Source organism: Protopterus annectens, chromosome 9.part0 (genome assembly GCF_019279795.1).
Source record: "Protopterus annectens isolate FY-2018-M chromosome 9.part0, PAN1.0, whole genome shotgun sequence".
NCBI lineage: Eukaryota > Metazoa > Chordata > Ceratodontiformes > Protopteridae > Protopterus > Protopterus annectens.
Genome location: NC_056743.1, coordinates 364,067,764 through 364,088,815, shown reverse-complemented (window position 1 = coordinate 364,088,815; position 21,052 = coordinate 364,067,764).

Here is a 21,052-nt window from a genome sequence, read left to right as displayed (position 1 = left end):
TTATTGTGCAGGTGGATGCTTCAAATCATAGGGTGGGGACTATACTTAGCCAGGTTTCCTAAGAGGGAGAAGGGCAACCAATGGTATATCTCAGTTGTAGGCTCCTACCTAGAAAGGAATGCTATGCAGCTGTAGAAAAGGAATGCCTAGCCATAGTGTGGGCACTGCAGAAACATCAGCCTTATCTGTATAGAAGGAAATTCATTGTAGTTACAGACCACAGTCCCTTAACATGGTTACATCGAGCCAACCGGCAAAATACCAAGTTACTAAGGTGGAGCCTTGGGCTGCAAGCATACGATACGACAGTGCAGCACACAGTGGAGTTAGCAATGTTAACACAGATGGGCTCTCACGACAGGAAATGGGGTAAGATATTCCCAGATAGAATCAACCCTCTCAATGATGCTCAAGGGTCACTTGAAAAACTAGCTTGAGTGTTCAAGGGGGGAGAGAATTGTGACACTGCCAGCACAGCTATCTGGAATTTTGTAAATATTCATATGTCATTTGTGAATATTAATATGATTCATATGCTTGTTTTACAAATGTAAGAGAACTATATGTTATGTGTATATTAAACTACTGGAGCAGAATTGTGTGTTGAGCAGGGTTTGTACAGTACTGAGCTTCAAGGATGTGTCCACATTATTGTACCTTACTGGAAAAAAAAAACAGAAATGTATATAAACTATATACCTGTACAAATGTATGTTTTAATAGTAGAAGTTGGAACATACAGAGTTAACTCACAAAACTTCAAGAACATACGTTGAAATTAAAGTGTGTTACAATTGTGTTATCTCTCAGTTTCAGCTCAGCAGCAGACACAATGTCTAGAGCTAGAGTTTTTTCTATTGTCTTGAAACAGAAATAATTAATAGGTTTCAAATGTAAAATCGTTTTATTGTTTCACGACTTCCATGTTCTGCAAACATCTGAGAGATATGTATTTTTAACACAGAGATGTTAGTTTCTGTTAGCCTGGCACCTGAAGGCAGGTGACAAAGTGATGCCACCCAAGCTGACCCAGCAGTAATGTCTGATAGTAATTTAAGAACTCTCACAGAGAGAGATTATGCATTTTCTATCTTGTCTTGGACATAGAAACATCCATTCAGCACTACTGCCTGAATCTTGCTCTGTAAGTAAGATTTAGGCATAGTATCCTTTAGATATAGATAGAAATATAGTAAAGATTAGTTTAGATGTTTTCTATATTTATATGAAACTGTCCTGCAATGTTGTTTTAACAAATTTCTTGTGATTTTGAACTCTGTAGTTACTGTGTTGATTGAGTATTGTCTTGTTCTTTTTTATTATTAATTATATTTAAAGCTATCTTTGTGGGTGATATTTGTGAGACATTTGCATATGTATTTGGTGACACTGTAAAGGCCCTTTCTAAATAGCCTTACTCTTGGTCACACCATTTGGATAATAGTAACATTACACAGTAGGACTGGTCACCCTTTGGGAAGGGCGTTAAAGTAGCTGATAAGAGGTTCTGGTGGCAGTGATAACTACCTTATGGTCTGGGCAGAAGGGGTCATAGCTAGTAAACTTGTACCAGCCTTTCCTGGAGTGTGCTTGTGTATAAATCAAATCTGAAAGTGTGTGTGTGTGTGTGTGTGTGTGTGTGTGTGTGTGTGTGTGTGTGTGTGTGTGTGTGTGTGTGTGTGTGTGTGTGTGTGTGTGTGTGTCAGCTACTTGGGCAGGGACACAAAGCACTGGTCGGACAGAGAAAGAAAGAGTGTTAGGAGGACTTGACTTGGAAGCCTGGCTAAGGGCTCAGCTCTAGGCTGTGCGAGTGAGGAGTCTAATTGGGGATTTGGAGAAAGAGGGAGAAACCAGCCCCAGACTGACTGATCTCTGCATGCTCTTAAGGGAAATTGTACTTTACTGTGTGTGTACTGCTCTTAAGGGAAATTGTACTTTACTGTGTGTGTACTTGTCATCCTTCCATTGTGTACATCCCTCACTGTTGCCAGTGGTGAGTATTGAGTCTCCTTGGTTACTGGGCCAGTGCAGGGGCATCACAGAGGCCACCAACACATTTTCAAATCCAGTTGGAAAATTAGAGATTGCTGCTAACTCAACTTTAATCATTGAGGAACTAGCTCCCTCATTAAAAATTGTTGCTAAGAATTCCAGTATACTGGATCAGAATACATTGTATAGGAGCTGAAAAACAGTCAATGCGCTTTTGTTGTGCCCAGTAAATGAACCTTTTTCCATTTACTTGTGTAAAGTTTCTTTGCAGAAGGTTTATGGGAAGATAAAAGAATATGATGGATGGGGAAGAGAACATTGGTTGTCTGTCTATAAATGGAATAGGAGAAACCATGCTATCAGCTTGAGGTTTAAGTTGTCTGGTTGAATCATACCTGTTGGGTAACACTGGAAGTCTGGAACTGGATCCAGAATCCGAGGTTTGTAAAGAAGATGAGGTCATAGGAAGGGGAAACAAATCTGTCAAGGCCAGTAGTGTGCAATGTAGAGGACTTTGATCTTCAACCTGGTAGCATTCTGCAGAAAATTTGGAATTAGGGGAATTGGAAAAAGTAGACCAGAAACCATTCATGGAGTAGGGCATTCTTTGGTGATTCTCCTGGAGGGGGGTTAGGAAAAAGAGCTGCTGCATTTGTTGTTTAGGGAAGAAGTAAAAAGAAGTAAATGGAAAAAGAAGTAAAAAGATTGCAGCAAGGCTGACCCCATTGACAGAAAATAATTTCTGTCATTTTCATGTTGAGAGACCACTCATGAGTTAGAAGAATGGACCTGCTCAATTTGTCTGCTATCGTATTGGATTTCCCCAGAATGTGCATCTCTATGAGAAAGCAGTTGGATGAGATTGCCCATTGCCACACTCTGAGTGCATCTTGATACAAGGGGTAAGATCTGGTTCCTTCTTGTTTGTTAATGTACCGACATATTGTCTGTTTGAAATGCAATTGTCCCTAAAGGTAGAGTGTCCTGGAAGGCCTGCAATGCTAACAGCACTGCTCTCATCTCTAGGACATTAATATGCAAATTGGCCTCTTCGGGGGACCAAATGCCTTAGACTGTTTTTCCCAGAAAGTGCCCTCCCACCCAATCTGGGAAGTGTCCATAGTCATAATGGCCTTGGGTTGAAGAAGAATGAAAGGATGAACTTGTAGATGCTGAGCTGATCAAATCCACCACCAAAAATATCTTTGCATGCCTGAGTGATTCATATTTCTGCTGACATGTGTTGGTAAAGAGGTTGAAATTGACCCCTAAGCTTGAAGGATGAGTCAGGCTGAGATTGTGGTATTATAAATTATTTTTCTGACCTAAAATCTGATACTGACTCTTAAGAGATGATGGGAAGTGGTCAGTGATATTGTGTTGAAGACTGCTCCTGTGAATTCCAAGATCTGAGCTGGTTGTACTGAGACTTATTGCAATTTATGTTTATTCCCAGAAGAGAACAAGTGTGGAGTACTTGATCTCTTGCTCTTATTAGTAGGTGCCTGGTCAGGGCAGTAATGAGCCAGTCATCTAGATAATGAAACACTCAGAATCCCTGCATTCTCAAGTGAGCTGCTACCACTGCCATGCATTTGGTGATACCAAATGGTAGTGCTCTGAACTGATAATGAGTGACTTCCAGCCGGAAGCATCAATACCTTCTGGATCGACTGCTCATTTTTATGTGATAGTATGCAACTTGAAGGCCTGTCGAGAATATCCAGTCATCCTTGCCCAAAAATGTAGAATGGACTGAACTGTGACCATGCAAAACTTTGCATGTTGAACAGACTTGTTCAAAATTCTGAGATCCATAACTGGTCTCCAGTCCCCTGTTTTCTTTGGCACTAAAAAGAATCTTGAGTAAGTTCCAGATTATTTCTGATCTGGCAGGACCTCTTGGATGACACTTTTTTAGCAGCTTTTGTATTTCTAGTGCAGCTACTTTCCTCTGACTGTGTGGAACATTGGGCATTTTGCATACAGTTGGAGGTGGAAGGGAAAAGGGAATTATATAACCTCTAGAAATAATCCTCTGCACCCAAGTATCATTTGTTATTTCTAGTCAGGCTGTCTGGTGCAGAGATAATCAACCCCCTGTTTGCCACCAAATGGGGACAACTGGGCCTCCTTTCAGCATTGATGTTAAGGCCTGTTAGAGAAAGAATCTCTGGAGCCCTGGTTTTGTGGGCATCCTTTGCCATGTAGGCATCGATGTCCATTAGAGTTCCCTTCTCTGCCCCTAGGTGAACTATCTGCACATGTGCCCTGGAAAGAACACTGGGACTTTCTGAACCACATTTTCTGACCACCTTGTTGATTCCTAGAAAAGAGTCTTTGAGGGGGTTGCAAACCATGCCCTCACTGCAGAAAGTCTTCCCATGCTTTTCACACCTGGAGAGTGTGTCCTTCACTTTTGGGCCAAAGAATGAAGTGTAATCAAATGGTGCATTGATGAACAAGCACTTGAAAGGCTCCACAAAGTCATGTAAGCACATCCAGGCATGCCTCCTAATAGATATGCCTGAACCCGCTGCCCTTGAGGCACCTTTCAGCTGCATGCGAGGTAAGTCTCATGGACAAATTTGAAATAGATTGAGGGGTAGCCAAATAAGAGGCCACAGAAGATTGAATTTCAGCAGTAATGGTCCCTGAAAGGGATTTTGAAAGTTCTGTGATCAAATCCCTTTGCAGTCTGGTAAAATGTGTCAAAGAGTTCAACAACCTAAGAGCAAAGGTCACTGAAGCATATAGGATCATAGGAAGTTACTAGCCTATTGGCCCTGAGTACCTTACAAGCCTAACCAAGAATTTAGCCCATGTTCCAACAAGTCAGCACCCTATGCCACTGTCCAGCAGAGATAGGTGGAACCCAGGGAAGTATTTTCTGTTCCCCATCCAGTTATCCAGGTTGCACTTAAAAAGGTTTAATGAGGTACTCTGCTTTACATGGAGAGGGAGAAAATTCCACAAAAGGGGGGAGTCTCTGGGAGACAAATCTGTCCTGCCAACAAGTCCTACTGATGTCGCATACCAGGTTGAGGTCTCGTGTTGCGTTACTTGAGAGGAACTTGACTTGCAGATATGCAACAGTCCCATCAGGGCAGGGTCTAAGATTGCTTTGTTTGCCAGACAGAGGTCACTTCTGAGGAGTCTGTAGGAGGCTAAGTAGAGGGACAGGGCTTTTAGCCTATCTGTGTAGGGTAGATGTTTGTGGCCCTGGATTATCTGGGTGAGGAATCTCTGTGGTTTTTCCAGCTGCTGCATGTACATGCTTCCCAAATCTATCCAATGTTGACTCCTTATTAGGGGGATGAACAGATGAACTTTGCTCAGCAAGATCCTTCTTGGTGGCTGCCTCCATGACCATGGTATCCATGGGTACCTACTTACTCCAAAATTCATTCACAACAGGTGGAGCCAAAATCTGATCCAGCCTCTTAGAGATAGGCAAAATTGAGTCAGGATCCTTCCACGTCCACCTAGAGATCAAATCAATGAGCTTGTTGGTGGGAGGAATAACCCAAGAGGTAAATGGGCCAACTCCAAAGGCCTCCAGAAATACTGACTCCTCTGGTGAAGGGTTGTTGGAGGACAACCACCTCTCTGGTTCAAGTGATCTCAAGAATGTCTGCAAATGAGATGTCTTCTGGAGGGGATTGTGAGGATTTTTCTCCCTCATCAAAATCAGTATCTCAGTGACTGACTCTTGCAGAGAGTCTAAGTGCCTCCTCTTGCACTTTCTTTTCCCAGGGATTTCCTCAGTGGGATGCTGTAGTGAATTGTCAGAAGAGATTGTAAATACCTGCTGAGTGGTCTGGGGGTTTTGAGCTGGCTGCCCCTGTGGCGTAAAATGATGTGGCTCCAAGGGCAGAGACATTTGGGAACCATACTGGAGATCTGAGGGAGTTGGATCTATCCCTCCTGTTGGACCAGTGAATACTCTTTTCACTACCTCAAAGATATCCTGCTCTGGAGAGAAGAAAGACATCAGCCTTGAGAAGGCAGGTTTCTGGACCACTGCCTCCCTCTGCCTCAAGAGGAATCTCACCAAGGAGGAAGTTGGAGCTGAGCTATCCAATGCCAAAGCTCAGATGGGCAGAGAGAGCTGTGAAAACCTCAGAATTAACTTCAACATCTCAGATCCAACAAGTCAGCTTTGGCTCTGAGAGTCATCTAGATCTGAAGATGTCTGAGCTGGTACACTCAGAGAAAGCTTTGGATCCAAAGATAAAGCTATCTTCAGATCCGAGCTAGACGGACCCAGAATATTTGAACCATGGGACTCTGAAGCAACCAGAGGGACTGGAGAAGGAGCAAGTAATGGTGGTGTGTAAGATGGATGGGCTTCCTGACATGAGGAGGTAGGAGCCGCTAAAACACCCATCTTTATCTCTATTTAGAGAAACGTAATCATCATTATGTCCATGTCTTCCTCAGTAAAACTCCTTTAGGAAGGAGATGAGGCAAAGCAGGGTGATCTGGAATGACAACATTACAAAAAAGGAGAGGGAACGCTGGATGGTGCTGGTTCCAATGTAGGTGAATATTTAGTCCTGGGAAGGATCTTTGGATCTGAAGTAATACAATCCATTGATTTTTTTTTTCATCAGATCCAAAGAACTTGAATCCATTGATTTCATTGTAGAATCCAAAGGAGAGTGGATTTGAACTGGTTTCTGATCTATTTTTGACTTTTTCTTTGGTGGCTCCAAAGATGGTGTTAAAGAAGTAAAGGGCCTCTGAGACTTAGATGACAATTCCTGAGTTTTTGTTTTGAGGACCGAGCCCCAGAAATAGCTTCACCGAAGGTTGATGGAAGCAATCCTTTTAGTATCAATTTATTTTTCTATTACCAACTTCTCTAGGATTGAAGTTTTTACAAATTACACAATCCTCTTGGTGATGTTGAGGACTCAGGCAGAAAACACAGACTGTATGAGCATCTGAAAGGGGCAATTTTCAACCACACTTTTGACATTTTTTGAAACCAGAAGGTCATTTTCAAACATACTAGCAAGTAGAATAAAAGAAAAGGGAGAAAAGAAAGAAAACCCCTTTTTTGGAAGGATAAAGCAAAAAAGGAGATACCAACAATGGCAAAGAAGACTATATTATCATGTAAAAATAGCAAGAAGCAAGGAACAACTTACCAACAATGTTAAACGTGAATTACACCAAATGTAAGAAGGGCAATGGAGTAATGTAGTATTATGATTTATGACAGATAAAAAGGAAAATTTTAAGAGAAAACGCACTTATCTGAGGAAAACTCGAGAGCTGAGGCTGAGCACATCTTTATGCAAAAGGTGGGAAACAAGATCTGGGCTATGTTAGGGATTGGTGCATTATGGGTAAGGGTGGAGCATGAGAGCTTTTGGTTGCCATGGCCATTAGTAACAGCCGGGTCAATTCTGAGGATTGGATTTAAACCTAACAGTTGAAGATACAATGAAAACTGACAACATCAGATCTGGTATTGCTTTGAATAAACCCAGAGGCAGGTTCTTCATATTCCTTTGAAAAAATCCAGAGGCAGGTTCCCAGTATTTCTTGGAATAAATCCAGAAACAGGTTTCAGGTGTTCCTTTGAATAAACCAGAGCCAGGTTCCTGGTATTCCTTTGGATAAGTGCAAATTCAGGATCCTGGTGTTCCTTTGATTTATTCCAGAGGCAGAATTCTCATATTCCTTTAAATAAATGAAGAGGCAAGTTACAGGTACTTCTTTCAATTAATCCAGAGGCAGGTTGCCAGTTTTCCTTTGAATAAATCCAGAAGAAGATTACTTCTATTTTTCTGAATAAGTGAACAGGCAGGTTTCTGGTATTGCTTTGAATAAATGGACAGGCACTTTCCTGGTACTCCTTTGGATAAATCCTGGGATAGCTTCCATATATTTATTTATTTTTATTTATTTATTTATTTATTTATTTATTTATTTATAACTGCAGAGGCAGAATCCTGGTATTCCTTAGAATATATCTAAGTGCAGGATCTGGGCATTCATTTGAATAAAGGCACAGGCAGGTTCCTGCTATTTATTTGAATACTCCCAAAGACAGGTTCCTCTTATTCTTTTGAATAAATCCAGAGGCAGTTTCAAGGTATTCCTTTGAATAAATCTAGAGGCTGGTTCCTGGTATTCCTTTGAAAGAATCCAGAGGCAGGTTCCCAGCTTTTCATTGAATAAATCCAGAGATAAGTTTCTGGTAACCTTTTGAAAAAATACAGAGGCAGGTTTTTGGTATTCCCTTGAATAAACCCAGAGACAGGATACTGGTTTTCCTTTCAATAAATCCAGAGGCAGGTTCCTGTTATTCCTTTGAATATGTCCAAGTTAGGATCCAGGTATTCCTTTAAATAAATGCACAGGTGGTGCACTCTTGTTATTTCTTTGAATAAATCCAGTGGCACGATCCTCATTTTCCTTTGCATAAGTCCAGAGTCAGGATTCTGATATACTTTTGAATAAATTTACATGCAGGCTCCTGGTATACCTTTGAATAAATCCACAGGCAGGATCCATGTTTACCTTTGATTTATTCAAGAGACAGAATCCTTGTATTTCTTTGAATAAACCCAGATGCAGGATCCTAGTATCCCTTTGAATAAATGCACAGGCTCCTAGCATTCCTTTGAATAAATCCAGAGGCAGGTTCCTGGTGTTTCTTTGAATAAATGTACAAGCAGGTTCCCGGTAACCCTTTAAAGAAATGCCCAGGCAGGATCCTGGTATTCCTTTGAATACATACAGTGGCAGGTTACTGGTATTTCTTAGTATAAATTCAGAGGAAGGTTACTGGTATTCTTTAGTATAAATTCAGAGGCAGGTTACACATACTTCTTTGAATACAGCCAGTGGCAGGTCCCAAGTATTCCTTTGAATAAATCCAGAGGGAGATTCCTTTTATTCCTTTAAATAAATGAAAAAACATGTTACTAGTATTCCTTTTATTAAATCCTGGGGTAGGTTCCAGATATTCCTTTGAATAATTCCAAAGGCAAGTTCCTGGTATTCATTTAAAATAAAGGCACAGACAGAATCTTGGTATTCCTTTGAATAAATCTAGAAGCAGGATCCTGGTATTCCTTTGAATAAACACAGAAGTAGGATACTGTTTTCCCTTTGAATAAATCCAGAGGCAGGTTCCTGGTATTCCTTTCAATAAACCCAGAGACAGGATACTGATATTCATTTGAATAAATCCAGAGGCAGGTTCCCAGCATTCCTTTGAATTAATCCAGAGGTAGGGTTCTGGTATTTCTTTGGATAAATCCAGAAGCAGGTTCCTGGTAATCCTTTGAATAAACCCAGAGACAGGATACTGGTATTCCTTTGAATAAATCCAGAGGCAGGTTCCCAGCATTCCTTTGAATTAATCCAGAGGTATGGTTCTGGTATTCCTTTGGATAAATCCAGAAGCAGGTTCCTGGTAATCCTTTGAATAAACCCGGAGACAAGATACTGGTATTCCTTTGAATAAATCCAGAGGCAGGTTCCTGTTAGTCCTATGAATAAATCTATAGCTGGGTTGCAGTATTCCTTTGAATAAATTCAGAGGCAAGTTCCCAGTATTCATTTGAATAATCTGGGGGCAGGTTCCTGGTATTCATTTAAATAACTGCAGAGGCAGAATCCTGGCATTCTTTGAATAAATCTAAGTGCAGGATTTTGGCATTCATTTGAATAAATGCACAGGCAGGTTCCTGCTATTTATTTGAATACTCTCAAAGGCAGGTTCCTCTTATTCTTTTGAATAAATCCAGATGCAGTTTCAAGGTATTCCTTTGAATAAATCTAGAGGCTGGCTCCTGGTATTCCTTTGAAAGAATCCAGAGGCAGGTTCCCAGCTTTTCATTGACTAAATCCAGAGATAGGTTTCTGGTATCCCTTTGAATAAATACAGAAGCAGGTTCCTGATATTCCTTTGAATAAACCCAGAGATAGGATATTGGTTTTCCTTTCAATAAATCCAGAGGCAGGTTCCTGTTATTCCTTTGAATATGTCCAAGTTAGGATCCAGGTATTCCTTTAAATAAATGCACAGGTGGTGCACTCTTGTTATTCCTTTGAATAAATCCAGAGGCAGGTTCCTGGAGTTCCTTTGAATAAATGTACAAGCAGGTTCCTGGTAACCCTTTAAAAAATGCCAAGGCAGGATCATGGTATTCTTTTGAATAAATCCAGTGGCAGGTCACTGAAATTCCTTATTATAAGTTTAGAGGCAGGTTACTGATATTCTTTAGCATAAATTCAGAGGCAGTTTACACATACTTCTTTGAATACAGCCAGTGGCAGGTCCCCAATATTTCTTTGAATATATTCAGAGGGAGGTTCCATTTTAAATAAACGAAATAGCATGTTACTAGTATTCCTTTGATTAAATCCTGGGGCAGGTTCCAGATATTCCTTTGAATAATTCCAAAGGCAGGGTCCCGGTATTCATTTAAAATAAATGCAAAGGCAGAATCTTGGTATTCCTTTAAATAAATGCACAGGCAGGATTCTGGTATGTCTTGTAATAAATCCAGAGGATGGTTCCTGTTGCTCCTTAAAAAAAATCTACAGATAGGTTGCAGTATTCCTTTGAATAAATTCAGAGGCAGGTTCCCATTATTCCTTTGAATAGATCCAGGGGCAGGTTCCTGGTATTCATTTAAATAACTGCAGAGGTATAGTCCTGATATTCCTTTGAATAAATCCAGAGGCAGGATCTTGGCATTCATTTGAATACCAATGGCTTCATACAGGTTGTTTTACATTAAGAAGGTTTGTGGTCTGCACTGTTGTGGCAGGACAGTTATCTTACATCCTTATAAGCTGGGAATTGCTGGTTGAGGTCCCAGTGTCTGCTATTCTAAAAGTATATTAGTTCGGGCTTAAGCACTTGAACTTCAGGCCAGTTATTCTACATTAAGAGGGTTTGTGGTCTGCATTCTTGTGGGAGGAGATGCTGGATTCTGCCCTTCTGAGCTGGGAATTTCTGGTCGCAGGCTTATTGTGCCTGCTTATTTGAACTGTTTCTTTCTGAAATTGGTGCGCCTTGTTGCTGTAGCATAGAACAGATTCAAGCCTGCTGAATCTAGCTTTGTTTGTATAACTTGAGCACGGATCCAGGCCATCTTTTTTTGGAGAAGGTTCCCCTGCACCCTAGTAGCTGGAGTATGCAGTTAGAACTTGTCTGATTAAAGACTGCTGGAACAGGGCTCAGTTTTGAGCTTTTTTTCTGGTTAATTGGGTAACTTGTTTAAATCAGTTTGTTCATTTTCTATCATTTTATAAATAAAAAAATGCACTTTATTCATCTGCTTTTACTGTATTTGTGTTTCTTCCTACTTTATTACTAGGGGCATTGACTACAACTCTGCTCTGCGATATATGATGATAAGTATCCTTTTCTGTGCATTTAAAGTGTTTTTTGATTGTATCTGCTTTATTTTCTAAAAAAAAAAAGCAAAAAAATATACTTGTTTCCCAACTTTCTAATCTATAAATGGTAAAATGTTTGGCGTTCGACGAAATTAACAGAACTAATAAAAATTTTTGTTACCACACCAAACGCTATGTGGTCTTGAGATGCCGATAATTCCAAACCAGTTCTTATCGGAAAAAAAAAAAATGATAGCTGAATTTCATTTAATATAAAATCCAAGATTTAATGTAAAACCAAGAACTGACAAACAACAAGTTAAGCGCTTTCACCCGTTCCAACCACAGGCTTCATCAGAACTAATGTTATACTTCAGTAACAGTTACAATTTAAATAGCTTCATTTGCGCCAAAAAACTCAACATATTTAAAGCTACAAATCCACAATAAATAACAGCATAACTGTCAGAGATGTTCTGTCAATTTAACCAATGAAAACGTCTTCAACATTTATAAATAATAAATATCTAAAATATTAGGTACCCAAAAATATAAATGTGAAATTGCTAATTAACCATATTTAACAAAGGTTTTATAGAAATAAAATCATTAAGACCTGGGGGGGTAGATGCATCTGTAAACAGTTGCCACCACAGTTCTTTATAAGATAGCACACCTTTATAATTTCTCCCTTTTGGATCAATTTAATATTGTCCAAAATAGCAAATTTAAAGTGATGATTATCCCCCAATGTTTTAATATGCCTGTATAATGCATTTTTTTTGCCTTTCTTTTTAATACAGCACATATGATCATAAATATGCTTATTAAACTGCCTTTCGGTCTTTCCAATATAGAAAGCCGGACAGGTGGAACATTTAGCTAAATATACTATAAGTTTAGACTTATAATTCCCCTGTCTAAACCTAATATAAGACCTGTTCACATTATCTAGTCTTAAACCATCACTCAAATTTATAGTATGACACCAATTACACATTTGCTAGTGTGTTTTGCAGAAATATTGTTAGTCATTGGGCCCCTTTCCAAATATTTCTTAATATTAGGCCCCGTTTTGTTAATAAAATGAGGATGATGTCCTACTATATTTGCTACATCATTGTCAGCCAAAATTATGTTCCAATTACTGTTTAATATTTCTTTAATTTTAAATGTATAAGGACCATATTCCAGGACACAGGCTCTATTGTAGTTAGTTGCTGAATCAGCTCGCCTATCCATATGTGAAATACCTAAATTGGTATGGTTATAACCTAATAAAGGGGTATATTTTTCCCCCATTGACCTATAACTTACTTACTTACCCATAACATCATATTTGTGTCATAGCCTCTATCTCTAAATAGAGGCCGTTTCCGTCAGCATATCCGAGTATGAAGAAGTCATCCTGACAGCTTGGATACATTGTCCGTTGTATATATTTCTTAATAGTTTTTTAGGATAATTACTTGAAAATTCCAGGTAACTGTTAGAAAATGTAGTTTTCCTATGTATTCTGGATAGAAATTGCTTTTCATCTTTAAATACATAGGTGTCAAGATATGCTAAACCCTCCTGACTATAGGAGGAGGTAAATTTTAAGAAATTACTACTAGAATTAATGGCATCCAGAAATTTAGTAAAAATATCTTTACTACCTTCCCACAAGATGTAAATATCGTCCACAAAATGTGAGTAATATTTAATGGATTTGAAGAATTCGCTTTGGAGCACAGTAGACTCCTTCCAATCCAGCATAACCAGGTTTGCAAAAATGGGGGCACAAGCAGCCCCCATTGCTACGCCCCTGGTTTGCCTGAAAAATTCACCTTCATAAAAGATGTAATTGTGTTCCAAAACTAAACTCATCATATCTATAATGAGACAAGCTTTATCCCAATCGAGGTCAGCATATTTTCTGATGCTATTAGCAAATGCATTTAACCCCTCTTTAGGTATACATGAAAATAAATCAATTATGTCAATGGTAACACATAATAATTCGTCCTTATATAGATGGATAGGGTAATTCTTCAGAAATTCCCATGAATCCTTAACTAGGGGAGGAATTTTACTATATATAGGTTTCAGCATAGTATCTACAGCTACCCCTAGAGGAAAAGACTTTGATTTGCTACCTGAAATAATAGGTCTAAACGGTGGATTATTGATATTTTTATGAATTTTAGGAATTCCTCCCAAAGATGCTGCCACCGGATAATCCACCTTCAAATAATCATACCTATCCTTGGTAATACATCTGTCAATCAAGAATTCCTCTGAATGTATGTTGATTCTTCTATATGCCAAATTTATTTCATTTAAGGAAATAACCTCATAGTTTCCTGAAGCATGTAGAATATCATACATTTTGGATGACTATGCCCCCACCTTTGTCAGGTTTCATAACACAAATTGTTTTGTCATTTCTCATATCATTTAATATCTTAATTTCATCATCAGACAAATTTAATTTAGCTTTTTTACCACCTATAATGTTTTGTAATTGATATATTTGTTTAGTAACTGATTTTTCATATACTGCTATAGTTGGATTCATTAAAGGCATAAAACTACTTTTCTTTTTTAATGAGTTAAAGTCAGTATTCTGATTCTGTCCTTTATCGTCCATATTATGAAACATAATAGCTAAATTTAATTTCATTATATATAATTTATTCTCACTTAAGCAATCTACTAATTTAAATTTGGTTGTGGGAATATATTTCATACCTTTAGAAAATAATTTGAAGTGAGATGTATTAAGTCCTAAGTCAGTATAATTATATATATATTAAAATTTTTATAGCTGTTCAATACACCTGTCTTGGTAATAATTTGATCACTTTCAAAATATTCCTTATTAGTTTTATACTTACTTGTCTCTATCTCTAATTTCTTGCCTGTTTCACAGACCTGTTGTTCCATTGATTTCCTACATTTTGGTGTGAATATTGCTTTTTCCATTTCCCTCCCCATTTCCAATCTCTTGGTTGACCCATTTGCCCACTGTTCCAAAAATGTGAGTTCTTCTTAACATGGTCTTAGTTATCATTTGCTTCATCAATATAAGGAGTGTCATGCCTTGTATTTGTGTTGTAACCCCATCCATATGCTCTACCCTTATCATACTGTTCTATATCCCTTTGTAGCTTCCTATTTTTTCCTATTGAATGCTTACTTAGAATTAGACTCAGCAATATTAAATTGCTTAACATACAGTTTTTCCCACTGCATAAATAACAAGTCATTCAGAATGAATTCATTCAGTTTTTCTACCTCCTGCACACATCTTGCTATTTTTCATCATTCTATTTCATCAACATTTGCATATATTGGATACTACAATTATCAAAAAATTGATTAAAATCAGCTCTAATTTTATCATTTATGTCAATACCCATTGGGTGTTTAAAAAAATTGCAGCCCCATAGGGACTATTCCAGAATTAATGCATTTTGAAAGATATGCATTATCAAGTTTCATACTATTTATTGTATTTAATTTCTTTCCAAAGGTGTATATAATGTCCTTCAACAAACCCTTGGGTGTCAGTCCATCAGATAAAACTTCCTGCACCAATTCATTATCAAAACCACAATTAGTGTCTAAAAATTTCTTTAAATGATTGTGATTATTACAAGAATTGTTATTGACTGTTACAGGAATGTCCTGTGAACGTACATTTGTCAATATTGTCATGACCCCCGAATTGGGTATAGGTCTTCTTTGGTAACATTCTTTTGGGTTAACTTATAGTATATTTAGCTAAATGTTCCACCTGTCTGGCTTTCTATATTGGAAAGCCCGAAAGGCAGTTTAAAAAGACGAAAAAAAAAACGCATTATACAGGCATATTAAAACATTGGGGGATAATCATCACTTTACATTTGCTATTTTGGACAATATTAAAATTGATCCAAAAGGGGAAAATTATAAAGGTGTGCTATCTTATAAAGAACTGTGGTGGCAACTGTTTACAGATGCGTCTACCCCCCCAGGTCTTAATGATTTTATTTCTATAAAACCTTTGTTAAATATGGTTAATTAGCAATTTCACATTTATATATTTTGGGTACCTAATATTTTAGATATTTACTATTTATAAATGTTGAAGATGTTTTCATTGGTTAAATTGACAGAACATCTCAGAAAGTTATGCTGTTATTTATTGTGGATTTGTAGCTTTAAATATGGTGAGTTTTTTGGCGCCAATCAAGCTATTTAAATTGTAACTTTTACTGAAGTATAACATTAGTTCTGATGAAGCCCATGGTTGGAATGGGTGAAAGCGCTTAACTTGTTGTTTGTCAGTTCTTGGTTTTACATTAAATCTTGGATTTTATATTAAATGAATTGCAGGTATCTATTTTTTTTTTTTTTCGATAAGAAATGGTTTGCAATTATCGGCATATCAAGACCTTTCTAATCTAGCATAGTCCAGTTTTCAGGTTAGTGCTGAATTCAGGGCTGTGTTACAAATCTCTGTGTTTGCCCATACCTTACTTGGATAGAAGGAAGTTTCTCTGTTCACCTATCAGAGAGGGGAGCTTGGAGCAGCCTATCTGTCCCTGGAGGAGTGGTTTTACCCCAAAAATTTGAAGTTTATTAGCCATTGTGGGCTAATTTCTATCTCTTTTATTTCCCTGCTATAAATACCACATTTGTTCGGTTTTGCATGCCAGGCAGCACCAGTTAGCTAGGGTATCACTATTCCCGGCTTCACAAAGTCTCCTCTTCAATTTTTCCCCTGAGAACTAGACAAACTTTCAACTTAAGCACTCAAGCCATTCATTTCTCAGCCCGGCACTTGCTCAAAACTCATAGCAAGCACTTATAAATCCTAGCATTAGACCCTCTTGTACTGTACAGAAGGACAAGGCTCTCTATTCAACCTTACCAGCCATCCAGTAAAACATTTCACTGTACCTATCCAGGCATGTCCAAAGGACAGTTTCAGGTGTACTCTCCAGTTCAACTGGTGAATCTGGGCATTTTGAGGCAATGTTACAACTGCCTCATGTACACAGACAACCCTCTCCTCCTATCACCAAACATTAATACATGTGAGAGATACAATTATACAGACAAACTGGAGACTAAGCTCTCTCAACCCAAGAATGGATCAAACAGTCAAGAGAAGAAGGGAACTACTTGCATCACACCAGCAGTCTCACATAGACCCATTAAACCAGCCCCAGCAAAAAACACACATAAATACATGAAAACATACTCAGAGGCTCTAAATAAAAATCTGCAAAAGCAACAGAGACTTCCAAAGCAAACATCCAAGCAACCTCCACCCCCCAACACAAACCATGAACCACATACTTCACAAAACCAGTGTGGCATGCAATCACAGCCCTTAAGGCAAAATAACATACCCAACATGCTAGTAATAGGTGACTCTATAGTCAGGCACACTGATGTCCCACTCACTAGGCTAAATAAGGAGAAGGTCACTGTTAGCTGCCTGTCGGGTGCCAGGATCTGCCACATAACACAAGCACTCAGGTCACTCCAGAACAAGTACAAATATGTATCATTGTCCATGTTGGTGTGAATGACCTGAGCCATACCTCCCTAGACTACATGAAAGGAGACATGGAAGAGCTCTATGATCATGTAGCCCAGGCCGGTATGACCCTGACCATGAGTAGCATCCTGCCCTCACCAAGAATGATACCACGGTGCAAAGAAAAAATTCTCGATTTCAACAACTGGCTAAGTTTCTGGTGTCATTCAAAGGGGATCCAGTGTCTGTTTGCCTGGGATGACATGCTCGACAAGCCACACTGCTGCAATAGAGACAGCTTGCACCTGTCACCCTTAGGCTTTCGAATACTGGCCAAGGCTCTTGCCACCCCCGTAGTGCCTTTTTTAGGCAAGGCTCAAAAGACAAACCCACCACCGTAAATAGCACAAGTAACAAAAATCTGAGGGTAATGCTACTCAATGCCAGAAGTCTAAACCTCAAATGCACACAGTCGAGGCACTCCTCAGTATGGAGAAAATCGATATATGTGCAGTAACAGAAACCTGGTTTAAGGCTCCAGAGAGTACCCTAGCACTACCAGGCTACAACTCATACCATACATTTTGGCCACAGAACCCGAACCAAAATACAAAAGGTGGGGGCGTATCCCTATTCATCAAGGATACCCACACCTCCAGGTTAGTGGCACAGCACGATGCTTCAGAGATCATCCACGTGCAACTAACAAGGGGCAAGACTGCAATTCAAATTGTAGCTTGCTACAGATCACCCACCATGTCCCAGAACCTGCATTCCACATTTCTGGAAACACTGGGAAACATAAAGGTCCTACCAAACACCCTAATATTAGGTGATTTCAATTACCCAAACATTAATTGTGAGAACTGCTCAAGTACTAACTCCCTTGCCCAACATTTCCTAAAATTTATAAGCTCAAATGCCCTGGTTCAACTAGTCAGTACTCCCACCAGAGGTGACACCATATTTGACCTGGTCATTACCAACATGGGTGACCAGTGTTCCACACCAGAGGTCAACCCCTTGCTGGTTAGACCATAAACAAATCACTTTGGATATCCACATTCTGCCCCCACTCCTGGACAAGGAAACCACCATGAAAAAACTTTCAAAAGTAAACTTCACATTACTTAAGACCAAGGTGGAAAGCTTCAAAGCTCCCATGCTAAAGGATAACGCTGTCCAAGCTGCAAAATCCTTTACTAATGCATTATATGGGCACCTACAAGAATGCATGGATCATGCTATCCCAAGCAAAACCAAGTCTCACTCCTCCAAGAAAAGGAAACCAGTCTTGTGGACTCCTGCCATAAACAAGCTATACAATAGCAGGAGGAAACTAGTACAGAAAAGAGTAAAATCCCAAGAAGGGAAGACATCCCTGATCAGTATCAGCAAGAAACTATGATCCCTCATAAAATAAGCCAAGGTGAGCTTCGAAAGAAAAATTGCCAAGAACTCCAAAGATAACCACAAGGCATTCTTTAGCTATGTCAAGAATCTAAGTGGCAATGCTCAGATCTGCTCAGAGTTAGTGCAGAATGGCACAAAATACACTGAACCAACTGATATCGCCAACATCCTGGCAGACAAGTTCAGTGCAAACTTCACCCCCCCTCTCACCCCCAAAAGGGCCCATAACCATACCAGAAGAATGTAGAGTCCCTGAAATCACAGACACTCAGGTTAAAATAGCCCTCTCCAAAGCCAAAAACACAGCATCAATGGGACCGGATGGTGTCCCAGGCTGTGTCCTACATGAGCTCAAAGATGAGCTATCCCCTCACCTAAACACACTGTTTAAACTCAGCCTCTCCACAGGCTACGTACCCATAGAGTGGCACACAGCAAAGGTTATTCCACTCCACAAAGGTGGAACCACAACAGACCCCAGGAACTATCACCCTATAAGCCTGACTAGCTTTATTTGCAAGGCTATGGAGCACATCATCATCATGGAACTCATTAACAGAGACATTGGGAACCTCCAAACACTGGACCCTACCCAGTTTAGCTTTGTTAAGGGCAGATCATGCCTCCTAAACCTGGTGGATTTCTTTCAGACAGTTACCAAGGCTATAGATGAGGGAAAGGTGGTACACTCAGCCTACCTAGATCTCGCAAAGGCCTTCGACACCTTTCCCCATTCTGGTATTATAGACAAGCTCACCAGCCTGAACATAAACCCCTACATCACAAGATGGGTTGCCAACTGGCTCATGGACACAACCCTCATGGTGAGAGTTGTGGGAGCTAAATCTGACTCTGAACCAGTTACAAGTGGCGTTCCCCAGGGCTCAGTCCTAGGACCCCTCCTATTCGGCACATACTTCTCAGAGGTACAGGCAAGCAATGGAGGACTATGGCTGACCAAATTCACAGATGACTGCAAACTAGGGGCTATAATTGACTCTCCGGCCAACACAGATATCCTCCAAAATAGTTTCACTGAGATGGATACCTGTTGGCAAAATCATGGCCTCAAGCTAAATGCCAAAAAGTGCATAGTCATCCCCTTTGGAAAAAAACCAAAGTACCCACAAACTACCATACAGGTGGTAGTCCCCTAAATACGAAGATGTAATAAGGGATCTGGGGACCCATATCACCTTTGATAATCACATTGCCAAAGTGGTTAGAAAATCCTTCAACATGGCCCACCTAATCACAAAAGGGTTCACATCCAGATCAAAAGAGGTCATTGTTCCCCTCTACTCATCAATCATCAGACCCATCATAGAGTGCAATGCCCCATTTGGGGTATTCCTTACAAGACACCTGCAACAGCTGGAAAGACCACAGAAGTATCTCACCAAGAAGTTCACTGGCCTCAAACAGATGACCTATGCAGCTTGCCTAAAGAAAACCTTATCCCCTTGAGCCACACGCTCTAGGGATCTAAACCTCACCACAACAATAAATAGGATGTGCTGGAGGGATAGATTCCTGTCTCAGAGACTTCCCATGCTTTGGAACAAGATTCCAATCTACATTAGGCAGAGCTCCTCACTAACACTCTTCAAAAGAAACCTTGATGAGTGGATGGGAAACAGAAAGTTTACCCCAGGGATCACTTCAGTGGCTCTGCTGGACAGAGGCACAGGGAACTAATCTAAGGGGGTAGCGAAAGCCAACACATTCTGGCTAGGTTTATAAATGCCTTTGAGCAGATAGCCTAGTACCTACCTATGAACCTATGAATAAATGCACAGCCAGGATCCTGTTATTTATCTGAATTAAACCCAAAGGCAGGTTCAAGGCATTCCTTTGAATAAATCCAGAGGCAGGTTCAAGGTATTCCTTTGAATAAACCCAGAGACTGATTTCTGGTAGTCCTTTGAGTAAACCCAGAGACTGGATACAGGTTTTCCTTTGAATAAATCCAGAGTCAAGTTCCTGGTATTCCTTTGAATAAATGCACAGGCAGGCTCCTGGTATTCTTTTCACCAAATCCAGTGGCAGGATCCTGGTTTTCTTTGAATAAATTCAGAGTCGGGATCCTGGTATTCTTTTAAATAAATGCACAGACAGGATCCTCGTATTCCCTTGAATAAATCCAGAGGCAGGTTCCTGGTATTCCTTCGAATAAATGTACAAGCAGATTTCTGTTAACTCTTTAAATAAATGTCCCGGCAGGATCCTGGTATTCCTTTAAAAAAATTCAGAAGCAAGTTCCTGGTATTCATATAAATAACTGCAGAGTCAGAATCCTGGTATTCCTTTGAATAAAGCCACAGGCAGGATCTTGGCATTCATTTGAATAAAAGCACAGACATGTTCCTAGTATTTATTTGATAAACCTGAAGGCAGGTTCTTCATATTCCTTTGAATAAATCCAGAGAAAGGTTCAAGGCATTCCTTTGAATAAATCAAGAGGCTGGTTCCTGGTATTCATTTGAAATAATCCAGAGGCAGGCTCCCAGTATTTCATTGAATAAATCTAGAGATAGATTTCTGATAACCCTTTGTATGAATCCAGAGGCATGATCCTGGTATTCCTTTGAATAAACCCAGAGAATGGATATTGTTTTTCCTTTGAATAAATCCAGAGGCAGGTTCCAGGGAAGTAAATACTCTGGGAAGAAATATCCAAGGAATTGTTATGGCTAGGCTTGTATAGGCCCTAGGGCTGATAGCCTAGCACCAACCTATGAACCTATGAATAAATCT